Source organism: Peromyscus californicus, unplaced genomic scaffold (genome assembly GCF_007827085.1).
Source record: "Peromyscus californicus insignis strain IS unplaced genomic scaffold, ASM782708v3 Scaffold_18__1_contigs__length_77618521, whole genome shotgun sequence".
Lineage (NCBI taxonomy): Eukaryota > Metazoa > Chordata > Mammalia > Rodentia > Cricetidae > Peromyscus > Peromyscus californicus.
Window position 1 is genome coordinate 18,231,154 of NW_026294480.1, and position 20,776 is coordinate 18,251,929.

At 34.4% G+C, this 20,776-nt stretch overlaps 1 protein-coding gene across 5 annotated transcripts in view; it reads right to left on the reverse strand.

The window, feature by feature from the left end:
- The window catches only part of Cdh12 (cadherin 12), a 988,903-nt gene that overhangs the window by 560,318 nt on the left and 407,809 nt on the right, over positions 1-20,776 (reverse strand). The window contains exon 3 of one of the 5 annotated variants that reach the window (XM_052743069.1): positions 15,142-15,261. The exons of the other annotated variants lie outside the window; for them this stretch is intronic. The gene's annotated coding sequence lies outside the window, so the exon portion shown is untranslated. The remainder of the gene's footprint in view (positions 1-15,141; positions 15,262-20,776) is intronic. 5 annotated transcript variants of the gene reach the window in all.

The following is a 20,776-nucleotide window of genomic DNA, read 5'->3' on the forward strand; positions in this document are numbered from 1 at the left end:
TGTATATGTGGGGGGAGAGTATGTGTGCATCAGTACAGATGCCCATAGAGTACCTATGAGGGCATCACATCCCTTGAAGCCAGAGTTACAGGTGATTGTGAGCTACCTGTCATGGGTGTTGGAAACCAGAGATCTAGTAGAAAAATTGGTGCCTATAACCACTGATCCATCTCTCTGCACCCTCACATGCATATTCATACATATCTTCAGATATGTATGACATTAAATCTACCAAGCCCTTATGAGTTTCTTACTTTAAACATTTGCTTTAAGTCCCTTGGGTCTCATGAAAAAAATCTGCAAGTGAGCTTGCTTAGCTGACTTCTGAAGCACTGTTATCATTTTGCCCCTGGCTGTAGTCAATTTAATGTTTTCTTTACTAATAGGTTACCCTATTAGTATAAATATAGACTCAATTGTCAGTGCAATGGAATTCTATGTTATGAACATTCAAGAAGGGGAAAGCTTATATTTATCTTGAAGCTCTGAAATCCAAAATTCACCCAGTAGTCTAAAAGACAACATAACTAATTGTTGTAGAATATTACTTAAACTATGTAATGTGTGTTTCATTTGTTAATGCTGCAACTGTTTAATTATGTACAGGTGTGTTGCTTTTGTTTATACTGCATTTGTTAAATTATGTGAAGATGTGTTGCTATTTTACCTTGCCTGCCTAAGGCACCCAATTGGTCTAATAAAAAGTGAAAGGCCAATAGCTAGACAGGGATAGAGGAATAGGGAGGGCTGGTGAGCAGAGAGAATAAATGGGAGAAGGAATCTAGGCTTGAGAAGAGAGAGAACAAGAAAGAAAGAGAAGGAGACTCCCAGAACCAGCCAGCCAGGCAATAGTCAGCCAGCCAGACACGAAATAGGACATACAGAATGACAGGGGGAAAGGCCCTGAGGTAAAATGTAGATGAAGAGAAAAAAAGCTAATTTAAGTTATAAGAGGTAGTGGGACAACCATAAGATAAGGCTGAGCATTCATAACAAATAATAAGTCTTCATGTCATGATTTGGGAGCTGGTTGAAGGCCCAAAAGACTATTACATTTGACATACCAACATAGACCCCAGATTTCTATATAGTGCCTGAGAAAGCTGAAAAAGAGAGAGAGAGAGAAAAAAAAAAGGATATGGCTCCTTAAAGTGTCTCTTCCATATAGTGAGCACTTGAGTAATTGGCATGATTAGTAGAAATAGAAAGCTAAGTAAAAATGCCTGCCACAGTGCCGGGCACTGGCTTCCTAGAGCTGAGGCAGTTAGACTCAGCTCCCAGTTGAACACAGCTCTTGGTCAGGTTCAAGGGGCATAAAGCCTGGCTTTCATGAACCTGAGTTGGGCAGAGCCAGACACTAGTACAAAGCCACTTAGCAGTTTAAAGTTTGGCTCACAGAGTCAGAAAAAACAACCAGAGACATGAAATGAAGACAGGTCTAGATGGAAAAATCCTCTAAACAGGTTACAGTGTGTTTAAAAATATGCATAGGCTTAAGAAAGAAAAGAAATTGGGCATAGACAGTCACAGGAAAAATAAATATTTAAAAAATAATGGTAAAGTCTTTAAAGAGAGGGCAAAATAATGTAAAGGAAAAAAAACACATAAAGATGGGAAACACACAAGGGGTCTGGATCCTGTATAGTGTTGTATTAACTTTGAATTTTTTGAACACTGATGAGCGAATGACAGCTGCTGAGAGATACGGGATTGTACAAGGGACTGCTGAACTAAACCAGCCTAGATGTGTTAGGTATGACTTAACTTTAAAATGGAATTCAGAAAATGGTTTGTGTTGGGAAAGAGGTTATGCTTTTATTCCCACAGAACTAGAAAGGTTGTGGATTCCTTCAAGATTAATAGAGATTAGGTTTGATTGAGGAAAACCTCCTGAAAATCTTGGCTAAAATAAAGCAAGAAAGACTACCAGACAGGTGACATATATACTGATCCCTCTGCATGGGAACAGTACTGAGACTGGGCAACAAATGTTACAACTAGTTTTCCTAAAACCTGATCATCATCTCAATTTTCTCAGGCTTCCCTAAAAATACCATTACCCTCAGACAAAATATATATGGAAAGCACCTACTTTTTACTAATTAGTATGTTTAAAAGTGTAAATGGACTGAAGATCTGTTAAACATAGTATAAATATGAGAAAATGCAAAGAAATAATAATAAATCACAGATTATAAAAGATAAATAACTTTGGGATTTTAATGGAAAATGTTCTAAGGAAATTGAATGGTGACAAAATGAAATGCCATTAGCTTATTGTGATTAACAATTTAAAAAATTTTAAATTGTTTTTAGAATTTCTTGCATGAGTATGCTGCTATTGCATCCTTTCCACCTCTTCTATTCCCTCATCCTAACCCTCCATTTTCAGGTTCACAAAGTTTTTCTTTTACAGTTATTACTTTTAGATATAAATGAAACTTACTGAGTACATTTACTGTTGATCCAATAAACACATGTTTAGGACTGGCAGCTTGGGTTTGAATAAGCTATAAGGGCACTCATTGCTTAAGAAAACCCTTCCAGAATTCATTCATATCTGATAATGTAAAACTAAGCAACTACTCAAGGCTGAAGCGGTCATAGACACTACAGAAGAGAACATTACTACTAAATAATATTACTAAAATACTACTACTAATATTTTCCTAAGTCAGCAAAACCTGTAACTATATTCTAAAAGTTTATTCCCATACCTGTGAGAAGAGTAGCTTTCTTATCAAATTTCCTCAAAGGGGGCTTCTTCTTGAAGCAAACTAAAGCTACTACAGAGATCTACAAATCATCAAAATAGAGACTAAGCGACCTGGGTTGCCCATCACCAGTTGTATCTACAGGACAACTCATAGCACTTAGGCTCAGGGAACATCATGGAAGAGGTTCTGGTGTGGGAGTTGGGTTCAGGGTGAAGTGCAGAGGGGATGTGTGAAAGGAGTTAAAGGCAAAGAGATAGGAAACCTACATCGAAATTGTGTACATTTTTAAATGTAGTTTACAGATAGCTCAGCAGTCCTTGAAGAAGGTATTTATTCTCTGTTGTTGAAGACTGTGTCTAGCCAAATGATAGATTTCAGTTTTATCAAATTACTATCCAAAAAAGCGTGGGTCCCCATAAATGATTTTGAATATATGTTCTTTAAAATTTAGATTTTAAGAACTCACTGACAACTTTGAGCAGAGAAGACATGTGACTAACTGAGCAGTGACTACTAAGTAGACAAGTAATGGAGACTCCATATTAATAAATATTAAAATGATTATGTATGAGAAGTATTCTTTCAGTCCGTATATGCTTTCCATGATACAAAGAAATGCTAATATTTTATAAAATTCTGAATTATTCTAAATGAATTCATTGTATAACTATTTGATTATTTATAAATAATAATATACAATATTAATACTTTTCTCATTTTAATTCTTTTTTTTTAATTCATTTTGAAGTAGTGGTAACTGAACCCAGTATCTTGCATATACAGAGTAAGAGTTCTACCAGGAGTTTTATCTCCAAGTTCTATATTCATAAATTTTAAAATTCAAAAATTTCACAGTTATGTTTCCTAAATTCTTTAGTAAGGATCTTAGAAACAATATAGACATAATTTAATCCTACATTCCACAGGAAACTTTGAGATTTTTGAGAAAACTGGCTAAAAATATACCATAATCAAAAACTGAAAAGTCATTTGTACAAGTTGAGGAGGAGTTAAAGTATTTTCCCTTTGTACTGTCAAGAGTAAGAAAACTATTGGAAAACAATAGCTAGAAAAACTTGGGAAGCTGATAGAACTAATCAGCACTCTTGGGGACACACCTGGGTGACCCTTGCTGTAAATAAATATGCAGGAAGACGTCTAACAAAGTTGGAGTTCTATGTGGATGATACAGTAATGATCTATAGGCAAGCATGTGCAAGTAACAGCAGGAAGTAATGTCTTACATGATAAGTAAATTCATGGAGAGAATTTACTGTAGCTCAGAATATACTAAGAAAAATGTAGAAAAGTCCTTGCTGGCTAGAATGTTTCTCTATAAAGATTTATTTCAATTGCTGGAGAATTTAATAATTATACTTATTTGACAGTTTAATATTTCCAAATTGAAGTATTTATGAACTATTGAACTTAGAAATGACTTGGAACTGGTTCTGATTTCAAGTACAAAAGCCTACAAAATAATTAATGCATATAGTTATATATGTATGATTATACAATGAAAAAACCATCCTAAATTATACCAATATATACCATGTTTCTATAAACAACATAATTGAGTAAGATATAATGGAAATAGTGCATTATTTTCAGAGCTGAAAGAATATATTTTTCTTTTATTAATAAATTAATATAAATTATGATGTTTTCACATGTGAAAATTAGTTTAGCCCTGAGTTTCCTTTTCAAATTATGTCTTTTCTGTATATTTTTCTTAATTTTAAAATAACAATTATTAAATACAATTAGTTTAACCAATGCTTTGACCAGAGTTTTGCTCAATATTTTAGTTAATCAATGTGAGTACTATTTTTAATGGAAAATCTGTTCTATGTATTATGTGTATTACCTGGCTTTAGAAACAATTCTAGTGAGAAGATATGTACAGTATTATGTACCATACATCTAATATAAGAGAAGTAAAAGGAAACTCTAGGACTTAGAAGGGAGTTTTTTCCCAGAGCAAGGAAAATTTGGCATGTGGAAAGAAACCATTCTGTAAACAATAGTTTGGGAAAGTATAAGTATTTTTTACTTCATCCTTACATATTTGGAAAACATTTGGAGCTTGAGAAACTAAGTGTGATATGCATATCTTTATACACCTTTTGGGTTTAGTTTTAAGGTAGAATCAATATCAGGATTATTTAAAATAGAAACAAATAACTCACTTGATCCAGGGGGAATAACAGCAGATTACTTACATTAAGGTGGCTACCATGTTGACAAATACATAGTACATTAGTAAAGATGGTTTAGGAATCATGTAACAGAAACTTGAATTTAGTTTGGCTAAATTAGTAAATACAATGTCTTAACAACAGAGATACTCTAGAATCTTCTAAAGGAAACAAGCCAGCATTAAAGAGGATCTCTCCGTGTTTTCTGACAATTGGTTCATAGGTAGGTGTTCAGTGTGTTTCCAGAGACAATGTACAGTTTTCTGCTTTGGGTTATGTAGTAATTTAATTCAATATTAATGTGAACACAGTGTCATTGTGTTTCTTCCCTCATGCCATTCTCGCCTACAATTTTACATGTTCAGTAATTGGACTTCTCTTGTCTAGCAAAGCTTACATATTAAATAGTATTTACTGGGTCACAAAGAGAGAATATCCCTGGATAAAACAGAGTTTATTAAAAGTGTGCCAATCCATTAGCTTAACAAGGCCATGTCAACACAGTTTATCTTGCACACTGTCCTGAAGAGTGCCAGTTTCCTTCTAAAATGAGCTTTCCTGGTGGAATAGGATGGCTTCCAGCACAGTAAGGGTCTGGTGCCTCCTCATTTACAGCTGCCTCCGAGAGAACTGGGACAGTGTCGACAAGTTGTCATGAGCTCTACTCTCACTGAACTAGTGGAACTAAAAAGCTCACAATACAGAGAAAAGATCTCCCCCTCCCCATTTCCCTTCCTAAGCATCTACATTTCAATAGTCCACCCTTTTCAACTCCCATAAAAATCTCCAACATGGTGTCTTTAGTTGTGAGTAATACTTAAGAAAAGTCTTTAATTCATCAGCTGTTATAACACTTGTGTTGTATTTCCCCAGCAGATAAAGTAAGTAGGATACAATCACCCTAACCCTAAGTGTAAAAGTTCATTAACACTGCATTTGAATTAGTGTGCCTGGGAATACTGAAAGTGACATGGAGCTTCAGAAATCCATATGATGTTGCTTGCATCGCCCACTTAAATGTGCTGGAAACCTTGTAAAGACTAAACAACGGAGTAATAATATTTCACTTATTAGTAAAGAAAAATGTAAGACTGTGATAGTTCTTCGTGGCAAATAATGCTTGTTCCACCACTAATAGTGAAATCTGTTTCAGTTTTATATTTTATTAACCTTAAGTCTTGGTAGTAAACATCATTCCAAAAAGCAACTATTGCAACATGTGCAAGTAAATGTACTGTGTGAGTACAGAGTCAGTTATTTCAGGTGCCACTGAAATTCAAGAAAAATGTGTTAATGTATTGCAAGGGAATAAGCTGAAGGACTTTTGCCTCATTCTTAAAATTCATAGTTTTCCTGATAAATATAAATCTTATATATTACTACAGTTTGACCAAAAACTATTTCCTTGCAGATATTTATGTAGTGTTTTTTCATTTGGTTAATGATAAATAGTTTGGAATGCTACCATTAACAGAAGAGGCACTGTCATAACTCAACTACAGCAGACATATATGTGAATGAAAAGTAGCTTTGACAAGTAAGATCATAAAATGTATAAAGCTGGAAGAAATATAAACTTTTGTTTCAGGAAGACAAAAATAAATAATTACAAGTGAGGACTGAAGTTACTTAAAATGATCACTGATACAATTTCTAAATAAAAAGGTCTATAAGATCATTTTATAAATACATTTATAATAATATTTGGATTGTTTTTTAATTGATGATGCTGGACTGCATATTTTCATATAGATCTCAAATCTCTTCTAAACTTACTAGAAAAGTCTTTACAAAATACGTTGAAATTATCATTATACTTTGGAATAAGTTATTCTCAAGTCACTAAATATGATTCTTCTTCAAGCTAAAAGAATTGTCATTCCATTTTTTTTCTAAATTCCAAAATATAGGGATTCACATATGTACTTGTATTAGTCAAGTAAATTTCTTGAAGTATGAAATATCTTGTAAAGTCATTAAAGAATATAATGAATATTGTTTTCTTTTTCACCCTATAAATTTTACTACTACTTTGTAGTTATAATTTTAAGGATATATAGATTAAATCAAAACAAATACAGGTAGATATTAGGAGGTTAAATGCATCAGAAAGTCAGATAAATATTCTAAGGTGCTAGAAAACTGTAGGAAGAAAATTAATATAGTCATAGGGGAAGTAAAATCCATGATGATTAAAGTACAACCTGCTAAGATGATGTTAATTCAGCAGGTTATAATAACAAGAAGATTCACATCGTCTGTGCATGAAGCAGAGGTTCAGTAACTCTTTGTGACGAAATGTGGGAAAAGGATGGACTGCCAGATGCTAGAGAAGGAACACAGTTCTCTCTCATCAGAAAAACAAGCTGTATTTAAAGTTCCATGTCTCATATACTGAAGTTATTATTTTGGAGTTGATTAGGAGTGATAATGTTCCCATTTCCTAGGAACTCCAAAGACCATGCCTCAGTAGCACTAAGAACACTCCCATCTCTTCCATTTGTCTAGCTGTAAGCTTCAATGGTGTTCTAAATTGATTTAGTGCTAATACCATAGTTAGGAGCTGTGGTCTCCTTGTTCATGTTCCATGTTTAAATCCTGTGTTGGACATGATGCAGGTCTCTGACATGAGTGACTGACTAGTAACATGTTAGAAAACATAATTTTTTATAGATACTAAGCTCATAGGATTGGTACTTCAAGTTGTAGGTTTTATCTTCCATTCTGATCTATTTTCTTCACTGTTAATTGGAAGAATCATACCTTTCAAAGAACTATTTGATGACATTGTGGTGGAATGTGTTTAATATTTGTATAATTTCTGAAGCACAGTTAAACTTTATAAATACCAATTTTAGCTGTGACATTTGTAGTAATTCACTATTAGAATACAGTTTAGGCTTACAGCTAGACAAAGGGAAGAAATGGGAAAACCCACAGAGCCTTCTGAGGAGTAGATCTTTGAGTTCCTATGAAATGGTAACAGTAAAACTCCTTAGACAACACCAGAGTAATCGATTAACAAAACACCGATGGAAGAATTTTTAAGTATACATCACACTACTTCTGTCTAAAGCATTAACTTATGAAAATTTATTTATATGTTTTAAATTATTTGTTCTCAAATTCTCTTTTATTGTGTATCTCTGGAGTAAAATACTAAAAAAAGTGGAGCCAATACCATTTTTTTTACTAGTGTCCAAATATGGAACAGAATTTCATTTGAAATATTAGTTTCCATGTTTCTTGATCTTGTAGTTTGAGCAAATGGTTATTTGGTAACAACAGGAATGATAGAATATTAGTGAAACCAATAACTATCAATCTATATTTTCATAGAGAAATCATTATTTTCCAATGTCATCTATATTTAGAAATATTTACCCCCTTAAAATCAGCTATTTATTCTAAGTCTAGTGATGCTATTTTGTGATACATGAACAATGATATATTTGCATTACATTAAATTAAATTAGTCATCTCATACTGTTTTAGCAATCCATGTAATTTCTGGGTAATTTTTAGAATGTGTGTAATAAGAATGCACAATGATTCAAAGCTCATTTTATGTAAACAGAATAATTAATACAGAAATCTCAAATGGTATCAACTGTCAAAATGAATATTCTTATGACTTAGAAAAATCTGGCTTACTGCCTTGAACAATTTAGAAAACATTAGATAATTGGCTTTAAGCACACTAAGTATATTCATAGTCATGCAAATGAGATTCAAGAAGGTATTATGTAAAAAATATTAGGGACTATGCTCCTGGATTGCTTGTTTCCTCTGTGATAATAAAGAAGATAAATTATGACAATGTTCATTTCAAAAACAGAGCACAATGGATTTTGATACAAAGAAATAAAAAAAGATAGAGTGGATTACAGTGATTCTGTTTCTCTTGAGGGAAAGTGTCATTCTGAAATATGTTCATCAAAATGTAAATGGGGTAAGGGTATTCTACTTGCCTATTGCCCTTTTAGAGCTTTTAAAGATATTATGCATATATTCAAATACTGACTTGAAGTCAGTGAAAAATCATGACACTCAAGTCCAAACATTCAAATCTAGGCAAGGCCACTGAGCAAGTCCCTCTAACAAACATCTAATATAAAAATCATAAATCCTAAAAGCAGGATACAACGAAAACTGAAAAAGTTATCTTTAATTCTATTCTATTTTCAGCCTTTCAGTTTGCCACTTAGTGACCTCTTCCAATATGAAACTTAATATGATGATACACAATTCAATTTCTTTTCCTCCAGTGATTTATTTCTTTTCTTTTCTTTTTTTTTTCGAGACAGGGCTTCTCTGTGTAGCTTTGCGCCTTTCATGGAACTCATTCTGTAGCCCAGGCTGGCCTCGAACTCACAAAGATCCGCCTGCCTCTGCCTCCCGAGTGCTGGGATTAAAGGCGTGTGTCACCACTGCCCAGCAGTGTTTTATTTCTATAGTGTATAATTTCTATAGTTGGATCTGTTATTATTCAGGCAATAATGTTGTAGCCAATTGTCTATCCTGTTTCTCTTGGTAAAGAGTGTTCCAAATATCAAGAGACAAAGCTTGTTTATCTAGATCATTATGTTCTCTATGCTTGTTTGGTGATACAAAGTTTGATATATTTAATTCTTAGCACAAGATTTTACCTTTTTCAAGTATTTTCCATTTTGGGTACCTGTGATCAAAACTACTTAGTTCCTTCTAATTCAGATTTACCACCAATATTTTTTACAATAATAAAATTTAAAGGGCCCATGTATGTTGGTGTACATTTTAATCTCAGACTCAGTCGACAGAGGAAGGAGGGTCTTTCTGAGATAGAAGACTGCCTGGTTTATATAGTGAGTTCCACATCATCCATGACTACATTATGACAACCCATTAAAAAAAATGAAGCTTAGATTTTCAATATCGCCTAAGATGGCTCATAGAAAACATAAATTTAAGAAGAGAAAGATGTAATAAAACATACAATAAGCGCATATGATGATACAAATAATGTATAATTTCAGCAAATTATCTTGAATGGGCTTTGTCACTTTCCTGCAGAGGCAGCCCCAGACACCTAGAAATTCCTATAACTTTCAGAGATGTGCCATGATGAATGTCTCATGGCTTCTTTTTGCCATTGTGTGATGCATGTTTCTTACACCTACTAGCAATTTTGGCCATCTGCTTTGCATCTTCATAATTTTACTGATGATGTTGGTTTGTCACATTATTACATTAGCAGTTTATTATAAAGTGTGAAAGTTAGTATCTGTATACACGTCTCAACGTCTTTAAATTCAAATCTGTCTATACTTGTAAAGAGATTGAATTAAAATTCAGTGTTAATGAACTTAAAAGAGGGTACATTTCCATCACTTCCAGTTGAGACTCATGTGACCTTGGGTAAATTTAGTTTCAAGTTTTTTTTTTAAATGAATAAAAAGAATTTTTATGTGAGAAGAAATATAAAATCAAGAAAGTCCCCTTCCTAATAATACCAGCATTGTAATGATATTCATTTAACAACCACTAATATAAAAATTAGGTTCAGAGAAAAATACAATCATTTAGATACTTAGATTATTTACAAATAAGCTATTAATAATTATATGAGTATAAATTATATTTCTTCCTTGGTTTATAGACAGGTTGGGTACTGAACTATTCAAATAGAATTCTCCATTTTAAATATAAGTAAGCTACTCTAGCAATGTACCTTCAAACAATAAGTATCAGGGGAAATAGAGCTATTTCAACCAGGATGCTGGGAGGGTATAGAAGCCTAACATCTATTGGTACCGATTAGGAATTAGACATTCCTTAACCACACTAACCACCTCCACTTATGCTTTTGAGTCAGATTATTCTAAATCACCTTGGTGATTAAAAATATTTCTGTTTTGTTTTAGTACAGCTGACTGAGTTACCAGGGAGGCTAACAGTCACAGAAATGGAGTTCTTGTACAATTCCTCCTTTGAGTACTTACTCATACACTTCACTCACAAGGTAAAACACAAAGCAGTTCAGATAAACTACAAGAACACACTGGCACCAGCCACAGCACCCGCAGGAGACAACTTGAGAATACTGAACAATTTGATTCGCTGTGCTTTTATTTTTATAAATTACCTAGTTTTGTTCATTACAAAGCAAGTCTATAATAATATAATTAGAGTAATCTGCTACTAAAGCAGTATCTACTGTATCTGAGGTATCATTTCTGAAAAAGTACATTTAAAAGACTAAGTGTCCCACTTTAAAAGTCTTCCAATGATGAGTTTGATAGTCTCACTGACTTAGGGATCAGCAATTAATCTTCTAGGATAGACAAAAAAGAGTAGAAAAATGACACAGGAATTTGAGTGACTTTTGGAAATTATGACATATGCCCTGGGAACACGGAACAGTGATAAAAATGATTACTGACCGTCTTGCATGGTGACAGTGCTATAGTTTCAGGCTTAGAAAACACCATGTGAAAACAGAGAACAAATGGCTGATTTATATGTAAATCCTCATTCCCTTACTAAACAATGCTGAGATTACTTAAAAAGAATCCTAGGTCCTGTAACTAGGCTCTACAAGGGAAAGTGACTGTTGCTTAAGCCTGAGAAACCAAGTTCAATACCCAGAATCCATGGTGAAGGAAGGAACCAAGTCCCAGAATCATCTGTCCTCTTTTTATGTCATGCATGTGCTTACACCAACAATATCACATCCAAATAATAATAATAATAATAATAATGATATTGGTAGTATTAGTACTTTTAGCACTAGTAGTAGTTAGTATCCTAACTTGTTTCCTTGAAGAAACACTAATTCAAGAAATAATGAAATCCCTACACCAGCACTTGCACTGCAACACACATCAAAAACTGCCAGCACTCGGGAGGCAGAGGCAGGTGGATCTTAGTGAGTTCGAGGCCAGCCGGGTCTACAGAGTGAGATCCAGGAAAGGCACAAAGCTACACAGAAAAACCCTGTTGTGAAAAACAAAAAACAAACAACAACAACAACAAAAAAAAAACTGATGGGGGAATGTTTTCCTGTACACTGTAAAAACGTGTTGCTCTAATTGGTTGATAAATAAAGCTGTTTGGCCTATGGCAAGGCAGCTTAGAGGCAGGTGGAAAATTCAAACAGAGAGACAGGAAGAAGGTAGGGAGAGATACCAGTAAGCCTCCCAAGGAGCAATGTGTAATGGGATGCAGATAAAGCTACAGAACATGTAATGATACATAGATTAATAGTTATGGGCTAATTTAATATATAAGAGCTAGCTAGCAAAAAGTTTGAGCCATGGCCATGCAGTTATAATTAATATAATCCTCTGTGTGTTTAGCTGGGGACACTTGTAGGAGAGGTTTGTTCTGACTGCCAGCAGGCTGGGACACAGGAAATCTTCCAACTACAAAAAACTAACCTCAAGATTCACCATAATTCAAAAGATATACTGTGATAAATTTTCCTTAATTTCAGCTAATTTGTACCCTTCCAATACCTTTCACAAATGGCATAGCCTAATCAAATCTTACATTATATTAAAAATTTAGTACCTTTCCCTCATTGTCCAATTTTAGAAATAACAATGGTTGATGTAGCATTTTGCTTGCAGCAGTATTTAAATAAATATAAATCAGGGAGTCTAAATTCTTTCTTCGACATTCAGACACCCAGCTTTCCCAATTCCATTTGTTAAATAGACTGTCTTTTCTCTATTGTGTATTTTTGGCAACTTTGTAAAAAACTAGATGACTGTTGTTATGTGTACCAACGTGTGGGTCTTTGATTCTGTTCCATTGGTCTTCATGGCTATTTTGTGCCAGTGCTATGTGGTTCGTGTTACTATAGCTCTATAATGCAGTGGCGCCCAACGTGGGGCAAGAGTTTCCACCTAAAACCTAAAAAAAAAGATTCTAAAACAGAGCTAAAAACAGCTTCCTAATTGTCTCTCTCAAATGAGCGACAGCTGCCGGTTTGAGCTACTGGCGGGTTCCTAGCGCGAAGCCTGCACGGCCATACAGTTTGAAACCAATATAAATGTCTGTGTTTACTTGATCGGGTTTGAGCGGCTTGGGACTGGCGGGTGAGAGAGATTTGTCCTGACTGTGGGCCAGGCAAAAAAACTCTAACTACAATGCAGTTTAATACCTGCTATGATAATCCATCTAACATTGTTCATTTTATGCAATATTACTTTGGCTATTCCTGGGTCTGTTTTGGTTTCATATGCATTTTGTTGGTTTTTATTTTATCTGAAGCATATTGTGGGCTTTTAACTAGGGCTGCATTGGAATCTGTGAATTGATTTTGGCAAGATAATCATTTTAAGTATTTTAATTTTACTGATTCGGAAAAATTGAAGGTATGTTCTTGTAGACAAATTTCTAAACCGTCTCACTAAATAAGAAACACAGAGCAAACTATAGGGATGAAAGCCACAGAGATCAGAGCAATAGTGATAGCCACCAACTAACCTTAGCTCACCATGTTGCCTTAGCTTCCCAAGAGAACCAGTTTCTTTCTGTCTAACCTGTGGCTTTATTGCTTTGCTATTCTGCCTTCTCATTGGCTCTTAGTCCAGCTACCTCACTTCTTCATCATTGCCTGTCTGTACAGACCTCCAGGTCTCTGTGGTTGGTACTGGTTTAAAGGTGTGTGTCACCATGCTTGGCTGTGTACTTGAAAGCACAGAGACTCTGCCTGCCATGTGATCGGATTAATGGCATGTGCTACCACCGCCTGACTTTTATTTATGGATGGCTATCTATGTCCTCTGATCTCCAGGCAAACTTTATTTATTAACATACAAATAAAATATCACCACAATGTTCATCTTCTCATGTTCACTATCTCAAGGGTATAACGGGGCAGTTTTATAAGACCTGCTCAATAGAAGGGAATTAATGACTGATACTGTAAATATAGCCACATATCTAGTGCTGGCAAGGATAAGTACCTTAGAGGAAAACCTACTATTGCCACTTTCCTAAACTATTCTAGTTCCTAACTGCATTCTAAATACTTACCTTTATACTCATAGATAAGGGGTAGCTATCACCCCTAATTAAAGACATTTCCTTTCAAGTCATATATAGACCATTACAGTAATCTACATCTGTTGGAAATGCAGAGGACAATGAAGTGACTATGCTGTGTGCAACCAAAATTGATATACCAACAATGCAACCATACACCTAAGGCTGGGAGAAGATAATGGAAGCGTGGGAGGAAAGGTCATAAAAGCATGATAATCATGACATCGACTGGGATGTCGTGTTTTCTATATATGACAGGAAAGATGTTCCAGTGAAATACCAACAGGTTTCCTAGCAATATCTGTCCAATAATAACATCAGTTGACATGCCAGTGCGGGTATAGTAAATCACACAAGGCTGCACTAGTTGATGTCAAGTTACATAAAATTAATGACTGTTGATAGATGTAAAATCAGTTTTCTTCCAGGGATGAGCCACCAGATAAGTATGTAGAGCTAGTATCAATGAAAGGGCAAAATATTAAATTGTATAAATTTATTATAAGGTGTTTTAAGAAATGTTATTAACGTGCTATTTTAAAACAGGTGAAACTGATGTAGTTGACATGAAATTTCACTTGAAAATAAAACCAATGAATAAGAAAAATTACATGATATCATAAAGATTAATAAAAAATACTCTCATTGTGTCCTTATAAGGCTGTGTATGTAAGTGACTAATTCTAATAAAGGGGGTAAAGTTTTAATATTGAGATTTATTACTGCAGGGAACTTTTTAGATATTAACTTGATGAATCTCAGTTTCATAGAACCTAAGATCCAGTCTATAAAATAGTCAATTTATAACATATAATTAATTTTTAACAGTTATATAATAAGAATGACATTAATTTCAGGAATACTATCACTACTCAGTGTTAGATACATTTACTCCTCAATATAAAGTTAAATGTCTTCAATATAACTCCTCTGATAACTCTTAAATATAACCTGAGGATTATTTGAAATTGGGGATGGAATATTTATTACTATGAAAATCTCTTTCTGAAACTTTAGCACTTGTATTCACAGTGCTTCCAGGAGACGGAAATAATACAAGCAGTGTGCCACCAGGGGTGTTTACAGAAATGACCATGCATTAGTTTTTCAAAACCTTTTAAACATCTTTTCTTATGGTTCTTGACAGCTGAGGGCAAACAAGGTTCTTTGTCAATTTATGGCTGAGCCAATACCTGTAAAGATCCTCTGAGATTACTGTGAGCTTCAGCTAATGTCCGTTTCTTTTATGCTACATCTGGGCATTGAAGACTGACGGCTTCCTGGTTAGCTATCTGTCTCCCAGACTCATTTACCTGAAGCGTAAAATGAAGAGTGATGAGCTTTTGGGGTGGACTTAATATTTAGCACATTAAAAGCTAATTTATTATAGATTAATGTGACCTTAACAATACCAGGTTTTCCTCATTTCATTTTATTTTTTGAGTAAGAGAAAAAAAATTTCCCAATGGGAAAAGCCCAAGCTGACTTATGATAGGGTATACTCTACTGTAATGCTTAGAGATCTTTGTATGACCAGACTTCTAGAGTAGAAAAAAAGCCAAGATTTAACTTGAAGAATGCGTAGTCCTATACTTTACTTGGATAAAAGAACAAATAGTATTATTTATTCGGTATATATGATCACATTTGAAATACAAGGGTAAGAGTATAAATGTCTTATTTGAATAACACTAAAACTTATGTGAGGTTGTAGATTTATTCTATTCAATTAAAGAAATTTCTTTTTCCATGAAATAACATTTTGCAAATTAGATAAGTAACATAATCAGGATTCACATGGATTCATACAAATACATATCTTAATGTGAATACACAGATATTCTAGCACCCCTTGTATTAGAAACAATCTAAGCAATAGCTGAATATACCTAGAGACACAATAGCCTTTATTTCATGACAAGTGTATATATGTTCTTGTCTGAAAGGAAGTTGGTGCCATGGAAGAAAGCTCAAGATTAATTTTACACAATTTTAAGTCTTTATATTTTTTTTTATTTTTTGAGTTACAATAACAGAGGTGTAATTTACTATGTGAAAGCCTATTTCTTAATACTCTTATTTAAATGACAATCAAGTACAAAATAAGATCTAGTGCTGCAATAAAGTTGAGTTCAAATCCTCAGAAAAGTAAAATCTTGAATCTTCTTCTGCAGAAATTATAAAAACTGTTAAGTGAAAATTTACATCTATGTAGAGTACTGAATACATTCTTTAGTGGAAAGTCTGTACTTTCAAAGAAAGTCTTTATTCTCTATGTTCTTTCAGTTCCTATGTTATCCTTTGCCTTGTATTGACCTTACTTAGGTTTAAGATGGCAGTTCTTTTGGAAGTTGTGATTTTTAACAGGGGGAAGACAGAGCTGTGTTACTAAGAACAAAAAACCCAAAACTTATTTGCAGGAAAAATGTCATATGATGCAGAATTTAAAAAATTCTGTAAGCATGCCCACAGCCAGACTGAACATAAAAATAGCAGAGTTAACACCTACCTTTTAATAATGGTACTCAAATGTTAGAAGGTGAGAATACCATCTGTCTGCTGGGGAGTTTGGTTAGCCAATAAATTACCAGCTGTGTAAGCATGAGAACCTATGTTCAGATCCTCAGAAAGTCATGTAAAAGCCAAATTTTTACAGCAGCATAAATCTGTAATCTTAACTCTATGGAGCTGGAACAGGTAAATTGGACCTCATAGGCCAAAGAGCCTAGCTAAAGATGTGTGTTCTGGCTTTGGAGACTGTCTCAAAAAGTAAGGAAGGGAGTAATTGAGTATGACACACAGCTGGACCTTTGGCCTCTGTGTGCATACATATGATTATGAGCACACACATGCAAATGTGTACTCACCCATATGAAATCATACATGCACCCACACAAAGAAAGAGAAAAGCTTTCTATTTATTGATGAAATACAATGGCATTAGCCATTGTTTGATTGAAGTGATGTTTAATTGTTTGATGCCAAATATGGAGAGTTATATTTCTATACTAGAGCTAGGAATAAGGAATGATTCTCAATGTTACTACTGAAAACAGAACACTGTACTTTTTTCTGTGACAGGAGCTATATGTCAAATGTCATACTAGGAAGATTTCTTAAATGAATTAGCATTAGGGATGCATCTAGAAAAGATAAATGAAAAGCATCTGGCAAAAGTACTTCAAGAAGTTAGAAGTGATTATCTCAACCACAAAGACAAGGCTTAGGGAAAATAAAGCTACTAGGAATTTCTAATATTTTGTTAGTTATCATTCATTCATTCACTAAACAAATATGGATGGTGTACCAGTTGAGTTTAAGTACGTTCTCTTAAAATATTGGAGCTGCAGAGACAGCTGTGGAGTCAAGAGCAACTCTGACTTATAGAGGATCCAAGTATGTGAGTGTCCATATAGCAAGGCACAAACAGTTGTACCTCCAGTTCCAAGGGTGATATATCCACTTCTAGCTGCTTCAGGCATCGTGAACACACAAGGTACACTTACATATATCAAGACAAAATGCTCATGCACATAACATTAAAAAAATAAAAATTAATCAAAATGTACATTCATCAGTTCTGTCTAGATTATATTGGAGCAAAAAGAATCAAACTTCCAAACCATTACACTTCTTTTAAACTCGCTTTACTAATAAAAGAATATCTCTGCATTACTATTTTCACTTTATGTCTTAGTGTAATGTGGTAGTATGAGTTTATGAAAATATATCTTACAATCTGAGAGACTTGGACTTTAATGATCTCAGAGCCAAAGTTAGTAATACAGCTTGAGGTCACTTAGACATAAGACTGATATCCTACTGAGCCCTTAGACAGCATCTTTAGCCTTCCTTTAAGATTACAACATAACATCCAACCTCATTTGCCTTGGATTTCCTGTATAATCAACTTTTACAGCCGAAGCTAGTGCATAGCTATAATCTTAAATTATATATATAGCCTTCCATGCTTCTGCCCCATGAGTAATACATGTGCACATGTATGTTCTAGTAATATATGTTGAAATTAGAAAATAGAGTAAAAGCAGTTTTATAAAAATTAATATCCAATGGAAATGTTGGAAGTAACATATGGATATTGCTTAATAGCATTTATTTGTATGTTATATGGTTCGGTTGGATTCAGGTACTTAATTTCTTATAAGTGCTATTGAAGCCTTCTGTAAAGTGTCCCTCATTTCTTCCCTCTGAGATGCTTTATGTGCCGTCCAATACAAGAGAGATCAAAGCCCTTTGTTTATGGCACAAAAGGAGAGGCAGAAGGACAGAAAATATAGTTGACGTCAGGCAGGCACCAGCTCAGACTCATAAAATGGGCAGAATGCAGGCAGAAAATGACAGAACACAAAGAGAAAGAAGTAGAGAATTAAAATCTGGGCTTTATCTTATTCCAAGGGGAAGGGATTTTAATTTCTCCTTTCATATGCATTATTGCTAAATCTTGAGTTTAATGTTAATGCATTCAAACTAACACCAATGAGACAGTTAATTAATACATACTGAGTTCATGAATATGATTCATCAAATACCCTCCAAAATATTCTGTGATATACATGAATATAAATATATTTTTATAATAATAAATGTATTTTTAGGAAAAAAATAAAAGTGTAAGCTCGCTCTGTATAGTTCAGTGATAACAGTAAGAAATTATAAAGTATTTAGCCTCCTACATATGTAATAGTAAAAATAAATTGCCCAGTAAAAATCCTACCAACAATATTGAAAAGCCGAGGAAGTGGGTGAGAAAGACAAAGACAGACCGACAACCCCCCTCCCACATAAACACATGCCCACACACCCACATACACAAGAGATGAAGATGAGGACAGGGACAGAGAGAAATGTTAAAATTTCACTGAGGAAGAGGAACATGTGCACATAGGAACTAAAAGTAGTGACAGCATGCATTAGACCTGCCCAAGCTCAAGCCAGACTAAATCTCAAGGTAGAGATGGATGTGAGCACAAAGTCCTATCCACAAACAAGGAGCAATTCACAACTGATATGTACTGGGGGAGGAAAAATTGGTTTTCCTGGAGGGTTGGACCTGCTAGATCAACTAAGCACCAGTGTAAGAGCATACATCTAAGAACACACAGGTAGTACAATCATACTTAACTTAAAAAAAAAGTCACAATATTGGATGCCTTGAGAGGCACGAGGATCTCAGGGATGTTGGGTTATGGAGGTGAATATGATCAAAATACATTGCACAAAATACTCAAAAAAACCAATAAATATTAGAAATAAAAATTTCAATTTAGAACTGAATCAGGTGTGTGATGGTGGTGCACACCTTTAATCCTAGCACTCTGGAGACAAAGGCAGGCAGATCTCTGTGAGTTTGAGGCCAGCCTGGTCTACAGAGCAAGTTCTAAGACAGTCAGGGATACAATATAAACCGTGCCTAAAAAAATAAAAATAATAAACCAATCCAAACTAAAACAAAACAAAACAAATATAAATAAAAACAGAATCACTCACAGTGAGATTCATGCACTTCTCTGCCTACTAAACCTACCAGATATTAAATGAGAAAATTTGAGCATTCTGAAAGAGGCAGGAATGAAACTTGAATATATCCAGTGAGAGTGTCTAGTAAGAACACAGTCCTTCCCTCTTTCTCTTTCTATATAGAGTGATGTTTACTCAGTCACATTCCAGAACTTTATCCTAATCCTTTAGTCATTCAGTTCAAAGGAGGGTAAGAGTCTATGACCAAAGTCTGACTTGGGAATAAACACAGGCCTGTAGAGGTCAGCTTCCTCTGTGCTCTCTACTAGGTAGCCTGTCTCTGTTCTGTTGAGAAGTCCAAGGTTGGAATGGTTAATACAACTCTATTGTGAGCATTAGGCAGTCACAGATTGTTCTCATAGCCAATCTCCGAACTTCTGTCAGTAATTAATATAACAAGTTAACATCTGCCTTCATCTCCTTGATCTCTGTAACTGTCTCTTTGCCAGCTTTGTAGGATTACTGATTTTGCTAGCTTGGGTAAGATAAATAACCTTAGCCTCTCTCAATGTGTTTATAAGCAAAAAAAATCAATATTTTTTTAGGGTTAAGTTGATGTTATTGATATTTTAAATCTTCACAGTTTATTTTGGCACATAGAAAGTGTCACTTGTATGTTATTAAACAAATAAGCCTTGCTTGCTAACTTCTTCAAATCACCAATGTTGATGGTAGAATGGTATCCATATTATTCTTTTAATAACTTTGTTGAATAAAGGGAGATAGAATTTATTCAGAACACAACTGAAAATGCAGTGAACAGCCTGTGTTGTAGGGAGCTTGTGGGAGTAAAACACATCTGTGACTAGGGTCTAGATAAGCTTTAGTGATGTATCGAGCTGTAGAGCAATTGTACTAACACCATCGGAGTATGGGAGAGCAATTAGTTTCAGGACATTTTAAATAGCTCATAACTGTTTTACATTCCCTGATAACAAAGATGTTCAATGTATCCATACCGTTTCAATCACTTCCAGCCAGACAGTTCTTCTGTCTTTTATCACACAGATATTTTGTTTTGTGGTGAAAAGTATGGTGGCCATAAAAATGTTATAGCCTCGTCCTTGTACTAGAACATATACGTGCTTCACTCTTAAGAATTTTTAGCAAAATTCAATAGTGCTAGGGATCTTTAGGTGAGGAAATCAATATAGATTATTTAATTTTGTCAAATTCCAGTCATGCCCTTAGAGATACAGAAAGAGAAATTTTTAAAATAAACAAAGACATGAATTGGAAGGAGTAATATTAACAAAAAGGCAGAGATTTAAGGGATTCCACATAAACCAA